Raw genomic sequence first — 12466 nt, 5'->3', positions numbered from 1 at the left:
AATTCCAAAGAAGGGCAACACCAAAGAGTGTTCAAACTACCGCACAATTGCGCTCATTTCACATGCCAGCAAGGTGATGCTCAAAATCCTACAAGCTAGGCTTCAGCAGTATGCGAACCGAGAACTACCAGAAGTACAAGCTGGGTTTAGAAGAGGCAGAGGAACTAGAGATCAAATCGCCAACATTCGCTGCATCATGGAGAAAGCAAGAGAATTCCAGAAAAATGTCTATTTCTGCTTCATTGACTACGCTAAAGCCTTTGATTGTGTGGATCACAGCAAACTGTGGCAAATTCTTAAAGTGATGGGAGTACCAGACCACCTTACCTGTCTCCTGAGAAACCTGTACGAGGGTCAAGAAGCAACAGTAAGAACCAGACATGGAACAACCGATTGGTTCAAAATTGGGAAAGGAGTACGACAAGGCTGCATATTGTCACCCTGCTTATTTAACTTATATGCAGAGTACATCATGAGAAATGCCGGGTTGGATGAATCAGAGGTCGGAATTAAGATTGCTGGGAGAATTATCAACAACCTCCGATATGCAGACGATACCACCCTAATGGCAGAAAGCGAAGAGGATCTCAAGAGCCTCTTGTTGAGGGTGAAAGAGGAGAGTGCAAAAGCTGGTTTGAAACTCAACATTCAAAAAACTAAGATCATGGCATCTGGCCCCATCACTTCCTGGCATATAGAAGGGGAAGAAATGGAAGCAGTGACAGATTTTACTTTCTTGGGCTCCAAGATCACCGCAGACGGTGACTGTAGCCATGAAATTAAAAGACGCTTGCTCCTTGGGAGGAAAGCTATGGCAAACCTAGACAGCATAGTAAGAAGCAGAGACATCACCTTGCTGACAAAGGTCCGTCTAATCAAAGCTATGGTTTTCCCAGTAGTAATGTATGGCTGTGAGAGCTGGACTATAAGGAAGGCTGAGCGCCGAAGAATTGATGCTTTCGAACTGTGGTGCTGGAGAAGACTCTTACGAGTGCCCTGGACTGCAAGGAGGTCAAATCAGTCCATCCTAAAGGAAATCAACCCTGAGTGCTCATTGGAAGGACAGATACTGAAGCTGAAGCTCAAATATTTTGGCCACCTAATGCGAAGAGAAAACTCTCTGGAAAAGACCCTGATGCTGGGAAAGACTGAAGGCAAAAGGAGAAGGGGACGGCAGAGGATGAGATGGCTAGATAGCATCACGGATGCAATGAATATGAACTTGAGCACGCTCCGGGAGAGAGCGCAGGACAGGAAGGCCTGGCGTGCTATGGTCCATGGGGTCACGAAGAGTCGGACACGACTGAACGACTGAACAACAAAGTCTATGTAAATATTTACATAGATTAAGATGGTAAAAAGAAGGAATGCAAATGGCAGCGGCCGTAGCCACAGCCATTTGCGTACACGTTTTTTTTTTTAAAACCCACCCCCAACCATGATAGGCTACGTAAAGATTTACGTAGCCTATCACATCTTTTTTGCTTTTTTTTAAAACCTAGCCATGATAGGCTACGTAAATCTTTACGTAGCCTATCACGTCTTTTTCTTTCTTTTTTTTTACACAAGCCTGGAAATGGTGGCAGGTGCCGCTGCCGCCGCCAGAGCCGCCGCCACCCGGAAGATCTGCCCCAGGTAAGTCTCATCCCGGGCGGGATCCATGGGGGGGCAGGGTGGTGGCAGGCTGTTACGCCACAGATTTCGGGGGGCTGAATGCACTGGCATTCGGCCTCACCGAGATCCGTGGCGGAATTCTCTGACATCCCTACCTATAGCTGAAGCTCTCTGGGCAGTTCACAAGCTCTCTGTTCACAAGTTCTCTGTGCAGTTTTATTTCAGGTGTGTGTGTATTTTTTGCTCTTTCATTAGATATTGAGCTCCTACCTAGGGCATTTTACTGTAAATGTTCCATAAGTATATCAGTTATAGACTAAGAATTATAATGAGTGAACTTCTTTGTTATTTTAGTGAGGAAGAAACATTTTAGAAGAACTTTAGAATACCATTATAGATGTTCTTCTTTGTTTTGTTGCCTTTATTTTGTTAACTGTTGTATAGATCTGGGGGCCCTGATTCTGGCAGGTTCCAGTCAAAATAGATTATTTGGATTACCAAGATGAAACTAGACTACTTGTGAAAGGAATGACTGTTTATTGATAGAAAATGAATGCAGAATAAATATGCAAAGAAAGCTCACACTCTCATCACCCAATGAAGCTATCACAGCTGCATGTCTATCTGGGTCCCCAAGATAAATGAGAAGTCTCCTAGGACTGGCAAAAGTCTCCAGGCTGGTAGCATGCATATTCCCCCTTGGAGCGAGACCAAAGGACAAAGCCTGCGGGCTGGATTTTATAGTTTTCTCTTTCTCTAAGCTCAGGAGCTGACAGGTAGAAAGGGGGGCTTTCCTTCCTATGGGAAGTGAAACTTATCTCATCTCCTAGGAGCTGATATCATCCAGTTAACCAAAACAGCTTCAAGGTGAAGCTATGAATTACTAGCCTCTGTGAAAGGGCTTCTTAATTAACTATAAAGCAGCTGGCTAGGCCAAACTATGCAGGTCTCTAGGTGGCTACCAACAGCATATAGGAATGGTGTGAAGTCCACCTTATTGCTCACCAACAAACTCTCTACAACTGTATTTTGAAATAAAATTTCATTAAGAGCAAACAAAAAACAAATGGGCTGAGTAAACATAGGACTATGAAACCACACAGGTTCAAACAACTTGCTTATGTGTGCCCCTCTTTAAAAAAAAATCAGATGCAGGGAATCAAGTTTGAGTTTGAACTGGAAACCTAGAACTTTCTCATAAACATGTATCTTGATGTCTCAGCCCTCAAAGCAGATATCACAAGGCTTTTTCTTCTCCCCCCCCCTTAAAAAATGGATGTGGAAGGTTGAGCAGATGTTTGAGCTCCAAATACAGAGTTCTGCTGTAAACGCACAGGCTATGATTTAGCATGATTTCTCACAATCTTCAAGTCTGATAATCACATTGACTTGTGTTTTCCACCCTTCCTGCCCTCCTTGAAAAGGAGTGCAGGGATCAGTTTACGCTTACCAGAATAATAAGCATGATCACAACAGGAAGGTGGACTCAAAGGGCCAATAGAAGTCTCTCTCTTAGTCTTTTCCTTTCCAAGTTTGCATGGAGATTTGCATGATGCACAGAGCTGGGATTCTGAACACTTTAAGGCTAACTTGGGAACCAAGCTTGCTGTTAAAACAAAAGAAATCAATTTCCTGTTAGTGAAAATCCAGCCAATTTCCTCCATATTACCTGGCAGCAGCTGAACTTGGGAGGATTTCATCAAACAGCTTCCATGCAATTTTTCTCCTTTCCAGGTTATTCCATGAAATAAATGTTATCTAGCAGCCTTCAAGAGACCATTTGGGGGTTTGTAACACTGAGCTTATTCAGAATCTCTCCATCAGGCTCAGCGTGATAGGCAAACTGACATTCCTCTCCTTTCTCCACTTGACACCTACATCTGATTTCTTAGCAGTGAGTCAGACATGGTGGGTGAATTTGAAGTGGTGAAAATGCCACTTTATAAATATTCCAATTATTATATATATTTCAGGGTTGCTAATTCAAAATGATATGGCAACTTCCAGTAGGCACGCATTTTTGAGAAACTGAAAATAATGATGGTAACAGGGTGGAAAGGTTTGGCAATGTTCAGACAGTAAGAACATCCAGATAGTAAAAATGTAAAGCTTTTAATCAAGTTACCTCTAAGCAGGTAACTCTGGCCCATGATCCACAGCATTGCTGTAAGCTGCTGGTTGTAATGAGGGACCAGGATTGTCTGAAAAATTCTTCTGTGCCTTTAAGGGCTGGGCAGAAAAGACAAAAAGCCATTCCATTAGGCTTGGCAACTCCGGTTCCTGCAGCTCAGTGACAGGAAAAGTTGTACTTGGTGGAATTCAGCTTTCTAATCAGCTCTTAAAGGCAAAGGAGTCTTGCCTGTGCCCTGACCTGGTAATCCTGCCAAAGACTTAACATTCCTACAGATGAAGTTCCATCATCTTCCTGGAAAGTGGGATGGAATCAGCTCCCAGGAAACTCTTAGGTGCCATCTCTGCCCCTTATTTCAAGGCCCCATAGATGATTGGCTATGCTGACTAGGGCTGATGGGAATTGTAGACCAAAAGATCAGGAGGGCCACAAGTCACCCACCCCTGATGTAAGGGGCAGAGAGATCATATTCAACAAAACAGGTAGGACCCCTGTTCCTTTGAATAGCTATGCAAAAAGGGGGATTTGGCAAGTACAGTTTTTCACATCACAGTGCTGCAGGCCGTAATAAGGTGTGAAGAGAAATCCCCCTTTCTATACAACTTTTAAAGGAACAGGAGTCCTGCCCTCTATTGTGCCTAATACAGAGGAGGGTGGGGAGGCTGTAGGGGTGTACGAAACCCCGCTTACCTGGCTCTGCCGGGTTCCACTGGGGGGGGAGGTGCTCCGTCCCTCCCCCTGGAATCCTGGCCGGCCGGCTCCACTCCGCGGGGATTCCGCAGAGCTGCCGGCTGGCTCCACCAGCAGCCGGACATCCGGCCGCTGGCTAACAGGGAAGCAAATTCCTCCTGCCGGCATTCCTGAGATAGATAGTGATCCTAGCAGTGAGAAAGTGCGGGAACAGGGCTTCCTAGATGCTCGACACAGACGCAGGGAGCGACGAGCGATGGAGGGCGTGGAAAGGAGGTGTAGCGCCCGTTTGGCGTGCAAGCAACGGCCGCCTCCAGTGGACCCAAGGGAAAGAGGAAGGATCTCTCCCTAGCCCATAAGGTCAGGGTCTTCAAGTGACTCTCCTTCAAATGGGGATCAACTGCCTACTCGGCACATAGGCCACTCTGCTGTTCCTTTCTTAGTCGCTGGTGATTAGCATCTGAAAGAGTCATTAAGTTATAAAAGGATTAAAGCCTTGAAAAGAATCCTTTCGTCTGTGTCTTGAGTTGGCTATTGGAGTCTACTGAAACAGGCCGTTCGGGCACCTCTTGACACTTCCCTACCCAGGCCCCCTGTCAGGCCTGGAAGGGGTGCAACTGCAGAACATCACTGATAGTAGTGGTGAGCCAGGGTGGAGTTATATCACAACTTGCAGCTGAAGTGAGATGGCTGTCAGAAATGTAGATTCCGTTTTCAGCTTCTGGTTATTCTCTGACAGCTGTGGAAAATAGAAGGCGCCTGATTGCGTATGCCACCACATTCCATGTGATGTAAATGCAGAAGGTGCTTCATTCCTCAGCAGTCCATACAACTTCACATGGAGTAGGTTAATCCACTTCAAATGGAGCAGGTAAAACTTCATGTGGACTTGATTAGTTTGTGGCCAGAACTTGCCCCGTTTGCACCCCCGAATGCAAGCATGAGTTCATTTTGTGAAAAAAGCTCACAGATTCCTGAGCTTGCAATGCTGGTTCAAAAAGTGTGCATTTTGGAAAAGTGAGCACTTTAAAAAGTATCTGATTTGATGAACACTTTAAAAATGTGTGCAGGGGAGAGCAACCTCTGGCCCATGGGCCTAATCCAGCCTGTGGCTTTACCCTATCCAGTCCATGGAGGTTTGACACACTCTGTAGGCCCTCACCCCTCTCCTTCCTGACCTGGGGACTGGAATCCCCATGTTATCTCCAAACTCTGATTGAAGATAACATGGAGATCCCTCCCACACACACACACACATGTGACACACCCAGCCCAATGGAGAGGGAGGAGGACCAGCAGCACAAAAGGGAATCCCTTTGTTATATCCAAGAGATGGGAGATGAGGATTCCCCCACTTGGCTGGGCTTTGCAGGACCAAGTCCTGCAAAGCCCAGCCAAGTGGGGGAATCCTCATCTCCCATCTCTTGCAGGACCAAGTCCTGCAAAGGACAGCCAAGCCCCTTCCTGCCCCACTCATATCCCAACTAGGATGAGATTGGGATGGCAAGGAGGTACTCTACTTGGCCAGGGCTTGCAGGATCCAGCTCATGCAAGAACCGGCCAAGTCCCTTTCCATCCTGCTTGTGCCCCATTTAGGATGAGAGTGGGCCAGGAAGAACCGGTTCCTGCAACTGCCGGCTTAGTCGGTTTCTTTCTGCCTTTCCCTGCATGGAGAAAAAAGTGGGCTGGGTGGGGAGCAATGATGTCATGGGAGGGGGCAGGGCTTTGAGGTGGGGACCCACCCCTGTGATGCCATCCAGACCACCCCCACTTTAGTCAATGGGGGAAAGGCATGCATTTGGGTGTGCACTTTAAAAAAATGTGTACCCAAATGCGCACTTTTCCTGTTCAAACAACATCAACAAAAAAGGTCACAATCTGGAACAGAATCGAGGTGGACCAAGCTGTTGATGATAGGGATGTATGAAAGTCACTTACCTTGCCCGAAATTTGATTCACGGTGGGGGGGAGGCGCTCTGTCCCTCCCCCTGAAATTCTGGCCGGGGGGAGGCGCCCCGTCCTTCCCGCCACGAATCCTGGCTGGCCGGGAACGCAAATGGCGGCAGCCGTAGCCACCGCTGTTTGCGTCCCTGCAATCAGCCGTGATAGGCTACGTAATTGTTTACGTAGCCTATCATGGCTGAGTGAAAAAACAAAACAAAACCATGCATACACAAATGGCGGCGCCCATGGGCGCCGCCATTTGCATTCCTTATTTTGACATGTCTAGTCTACGTAAACATTTATGTAGACTACGGAGAAAATAAGGGGTACGCAAATAGCATAGCGTCTACGCTATTTGCGTTCCCCTTATTTTTGTCATAGTCTACATAAATGTTTATGTAGACTAGACGTGCCAAAATAAGGAACGCAAATGGTGGCGCCCATGGGCGCTGCCATTTGTGTATGCGCGTTTTTTTTTTTTACTCAGCCGTGATAGGCTACGTAAACATTTACGTAGCCTATCACGGTATTTTTTTAAAATCTAGCCGTGATAGGCTATGTAAATGTTTACGTAGCCTATCACGTTTTTTTGTTTTTTTGTTTTTTTTACTGGAAATGGCGGCGGCGGCAGCCAGGGACATTCGCACAAGGTAAGTCCTGTCCCGGGGGGGGGCGGGGGGTGGCAAACCATTTCACCACCGATTTCGGGATTCGTGGTGAAATTCTCTGACATCCCTAGTTGATGAGCTTGGACTTCACTGGTTCTCCCATCCCACCTTTTGTTCAATGAGCTCCATGCAGTGGTGACTGGTAGCTCTGATTTGGTGGGGCTAGAGATCCATTCTGGCTTCCAGTCAGAACCAGCTAGAACTCTAAAGAAGCTCTCCAAGCTGATGAGCCCATTTTGGGGGTAGGGTTCAGCATCTTGGATAGCTCCTTTGGAGTTTTGGCTGGTTCTGACTGCAAGCCAGAATAAATTCACAGCCCCACCAAAATCGGATCTGCTAGCCTCCACTGGCTCTGTGTGCCTCTAGGGATGTATGAAAGTCACTTACCTTTCCACGGATTATGTTCATGGTGGGGGGGGAGGCGTTCCGTCTGGCTTTATTTACGTAAGCTATTATGGCGGGGGGGGGGGGAAAGGAACGCAAATAGTGCCCAATACGCTATTTGTGTTCCCCTTTTTTTTCGCCTTAATAGCCTACGTAAATACTTACGTAGGCTAAAATGGCGAAAAATAGGGAACACAAATGGCGGCCGCCATAGCTGCCACCATTTGCATACGCTGTTGTTTTTTTGACCAGCCATGATAGGCTACGTAAATACTTACGTAGCCTATCATAGCTGCCTGGCTGGACGCAAATGGCGGCCGCTACAGTGGCCGTCATTTGTGTCCGCAGTACCCCATCTGTGGCCAGAACTCCGGCTGCGGATGGGCCTGGCTGGCTGCGGAGCGGAGTCGGCTGGGCAGGATTCCGGCAGGGAGGACCGGATCGCCTCCTCCCCATCAAGGATTCCGGGGGGAGGGACGGAGCGCCTCTCCCCCCCATCGTGAACACAATCTGTGAAAAGGTAAGTGACTTTTGTACATCCTAAGAGATACTGCATAGTGGTCATTTGCTTTTGAGCAGTAGGTATTCTTAAACAAAAGATATCCAATATATTTTAGGGGACTGTGATATACTATAAGGGAGAAAACATTAACACAAATTCCAAACAGTACAGAAGTTGTAGGCCTTTATTGCTTTTTTTTTTTTTACATCTATGGTTGTCATTTTCCTGACATCATGTTCCAAAAATTCACATTGGCTATTTGGAAATAGGGCAGATAAATTTTCCTGCCTTTTTTTATAGAAGACATCTTGGTATATGTTCTCCAGATTTGCTTTAGCTGTCCTCATTGAAGGAATAAGAAAGCTAAACAGAGAACAAGTACCTTTTATTGATCTGGAATATGTACTTTACGGTGGCAATCGATATTCTTTAGTGTTTTGTATGAGAAAAGAGGGCAGGAGCCAGACTAGAAAATCGTAAGTGGAGAAAAACAAGGAAAAGACAGAGAAAATTGTGTGTGTGCGTTTGTGTATGTTTGTGTGTGTGTGTGTGATGTGATTGGATTTGGACAAATCCCAAAGTTTGAGAAGAATCGACCCCTTCAGACCATTTCTTGTGCTTCCTGAGATGAAGCAGACTTCCCCCCAAAGCCACCAGAAGAACTAAAGCCAGGCCAGAGTCTTCATTACCGATTCATGGTCAGAGACACAGACATTTTGTCTCCTCTCAAAATGCTAGCTTTTGGTTTCATTACCCTAAAATGCAGACAAGTGCAGAGATTTTGGAGAGAGTCCAGCTGAGTGACTGACAGGTCCACCTTCTAAACCCAGGGGATGTTTTACTGGGGGCTCCAATCACTGTGCTTTGGGGCAGGGCAAAGATGGGACGGTGAGATGGTCATTCTTCCAACGCCACCAGGGTTCATTATGAAAAAAGCCTTAAACTGAGTTTCAATCATCCTAACTCCCTAGTCTCTGCACCTGTCCTTCTGAAACTTTGCAGATTTCTTGCCTAGGGACACCTCTATGAAGTGCGCCTGTTTCATACAAATTGCCCCCCAAAACAGGGAGGGAGGGAAAGTGAATCACTTTCCATCCCCCAAAATTTGAGGACTGCCCTTCCACATGAACCACTGCAATTATCCTTCTGAAACTTTACAGGTTTCTTATTTGGGGAACATTTCTAGGCCATCCATAATTTTCTGAACATTGGTACACAAAGAACGTGGGGGCATAAGCCTGTTCTCTTTCGGATACCCTAAAAATGTCAAGGCTGCTCTTGCACGAAAACCTATCTAATAGGAATGTACAAATACCTTACCTGGTTCCGGGTGGGGGTGTCCGCGGTGGTGGGGAGGCGATCCGTCCCTCCCGCTGGAATCCTCCCCGGCCAGCTCCGCTCTGCAGCAAGTCCACAGAGCTGCCAGCTGGGGCTGTCTGCTGCCTGGCTTCTGGCCACAGCCAGTCTTCGGACTAGGGATGTATGAAAGTTCCGCCACAGAACTCGGGGAGGCCGAATCCGAGCGCATTTGGCCCCCCTAAACCGGTGGCGGAACGGCCCGCCACCCCCCTGCCACCCCCCCCGGGACGGGACTTACCTGGGGTGGATCTTCCTGGCAGTGGCGGCTCCGGTGGCAGCTCCGGCGGTGGTTCGGCGGCGGCGGCTGTAGGGATGTACGAAAGTCACTTACTTTTAACGAAATTTGATTCGCGGTGGGGGGGAGGCGCTCCGCCCCTCCCCCCTGAAATTCTGGCCGGGGGGGAAGGCGCTCTGTCCCTCCCCCCCGAAATTCTGGCCGGGGGGGCAGGCACTCTGTCCCTCCACCCCCGAATCCTGGCCAGCCAGGCCCGCAAATGGCGGCGGCCGTAGCCGCTGCCGTTTGCATCCCTGCAGTCAGCCGTGATAGGCTACGTAAATCTTTATGTAGCCTATCATGGCTGAGTAAAAAAAAAAAAAAAAAAGCACATACGCAAATGGCGGCGCCCATGGGCCTTATTTCGGCATGTCTTAGTCTACGTAAACATGGGCCTTATTTTGGCATGTCTTAGTCTACGTAAACATTTACGTAGACTACGGCGAAAATAAGGGGAACGCAAATAGCATAGATGCTACGCTATTTGCGTTCCCCTTATTTTCGCCGTAGTCTACGTAAATGTTTATGTAGACTAAAACGTGCCAAAATAAGGAACGCAAATGGCGGCGCCCATGGGCGCCACCATTTGTGTACACACTTTTTTTTTTTACTCAGCCGTGATAGGCTACGTAAACATTTATGTAGCCTATCAAGGTGTTTTTTAAAATTTAGCCCTGATAGGCTACGTAAATCGTTACGTAGCCTATCAAGGTTTTTTTTTAAAACTTGGAAATGGCGGTGGCGGCAGCCGGTCGGAAGAACGGCCGCCGCCGCCGCACCACCGCCAGAGCCGCTTCCACCAGGAAGATTCACCGAAGGTAAGTCCCATCCTGGGGGGGGGGCGGGGGGGCAGACCATTTTGCCACCGATTTTGGGGGGCCGAATGCGCTAGCATTCGGCCTCCCCGAGATTCGTGGGGAAATTCTCTGACATCCCTAGGCTGTGGCGGCCGGTCTTCTGACCGGCTGCCGCCACCGCCATTTCCAGGTTTAAAAAAACAAACAAATTTCTTTACTTAGCCTATCACGGCTAGATTTTAAAAAAACACCGTGATAGCCTATCACGGCTGACTATCACAGCCTATCACGGCTGACTTAAAAAAAAACTAGGGATGTCAGAGAATTTCACCACGAATCTTGGGGAGGCCGAATGCCAGCGCATTCGGCCCCCCGAAATTGGTGGAGAAACGGTCTGCCACCCCCCCGCCCCACCCGGGACGGGACTTACCTTGTGCGAATGTCCCTGGTGGCGGTGGCTCCGGCGGCAGTGTGGCGGCAGCGGCCAATCTTCTGACCGGCTGCCGCCGCCGCCATTTCCAAGTTTAAAAAAAAAAATAACAAACGTGATAGGCTACGTAAAGATTTACGTAGCCTATCACGGCTAGATTTTTAAAAAGCACTGTGATAGGCTATGTAAATGTTTACGTAGCCTATCACGGCTGAGTGAAAAAAAAACAACTGCGCGTACGCAAATGTACGGATTCCGGGGGGAGGGACGGAACGCCTCCCCCTGCACCATCAGCATAATCCCCGAAAGGTAAGTGATTTTCGTACATCCCTACTTCGGACGCAAATGACGTCCAGCTTAGCGGATGCCATTTGCGTCCCCTGCCTTTTGCCATGATAGGCTACGTAAATCTTTACATAGCCTATCATGGCAAAAGGCAGGGACGCAAATGGTGTCTGCTACACCGGATGCCATTTGCATCCGAAGAGAAGCAGCGCCCGACAGCAGAGGGCATCTGGACCTGCTGACAACCAGGTAGGGTCCGTCCAGGGGGGATTTCGTGGGGTGATGGGGGGAGTAGTCCATTCTGCCACAGACTCCGGTGGGCCGGATTCTAAAGAATCTGGCCTCATTGGAGTCTGTGGCGGATTTCTCCGCCATCCCTAGTATCTATTCATCTGAAATGTGGCAGGCCTGATCTCAGAAGGGACAAATATCTCTGCCTATATCATCCAATTCTGCCAAGAAATAAAGTTATTGGCAGTTCCCTTTTTAGAAAAATCGAAATACAAAGGTGCATAGCACAAAATACCTCTGCACTTATATTTCTGACATTGGACAGGTGTGATCCCCTTCTAAGGTGCTACTGTGCCTGCAAATATCAGCCATATCGGAAAAAGAGATAAAATTTTATAGCCATTTCTTTATTTCCAGTGATAGTCAATGGGAAGCACAAAGTCTTGATTTATTTATCTATTAAATTTATATCCCATCTTTCTTTTATTGTGGAACTCAGTGTGGCTACATGTGGTTCCCAGGTGATCTTTCCTCCAAGCACTGACCAGACCCAGACCTGCTTAGCTTCAGCAAAAAGTGGTTGCCTCATATGCCTTCAAGTTCAACCCAAGCCTTGGGATTTCCGAATCTCATTCTCAGGTCAAGTTCAGTAGTCGAGTTGAAGCAGATGGCTTACAGACTGGCCCAAGAAAAATCAGTCCATTTTCTGAAGCACCAAATCAGGATCCAAGTCAAATCTGGCCAGCACAACTCATATATATGCATATGTATCAGGAAGGAGGACTAAAAGAGAAAGTGACAAGAGAAGGAATAGCTGAAGAAAACATGCAGCTGGCAATTTAGAAATGGTGGCAGACATGTGTTTTGGCAACCAAGATAATCGCTAACACACTGTGAACCAAGAAATACAAGACATAAGCTTTCCAGATAGAAGCGAACAAATTGGGAGAACAGATTAATAGACCAAAGGGCTTCCATGCATTCAATCCATCAAAGCCCAGGAAAACACTTCCATGTGGGCACACCCTCAGTGCCAAATATTAGCTAGCTCTGTGGAGGCACTAACTGATGAGTGCTGTTTTGTTCCTGGAGTGACTGTATAGATTCTATATTAGTCTTCCCCTACCTAGTGCCTTCCAGATGTTTTGGACTTCAGC

The sequence above is a fragment of the Heloderma suspectum genome, chromosome 1 (genome assembly GCF_057233095.1).
Source record: "Heloderma suspectum isolate Gila_16-S chromosome 1, 16-S_ref, whole genome shotgun sequence".
NCBI classification, from domain to species: domain Eukaryota; kingdom Metazoa; phylum Chordata; class Lepidosauria; order Squamata; family Helodermatidae; genus Heloderma; species Heloderma suspectum.
The sequence above is the reverse complement of the archived record's forward strand: the minus strand, read 5'-3'. Positions refer to the sequence as shown.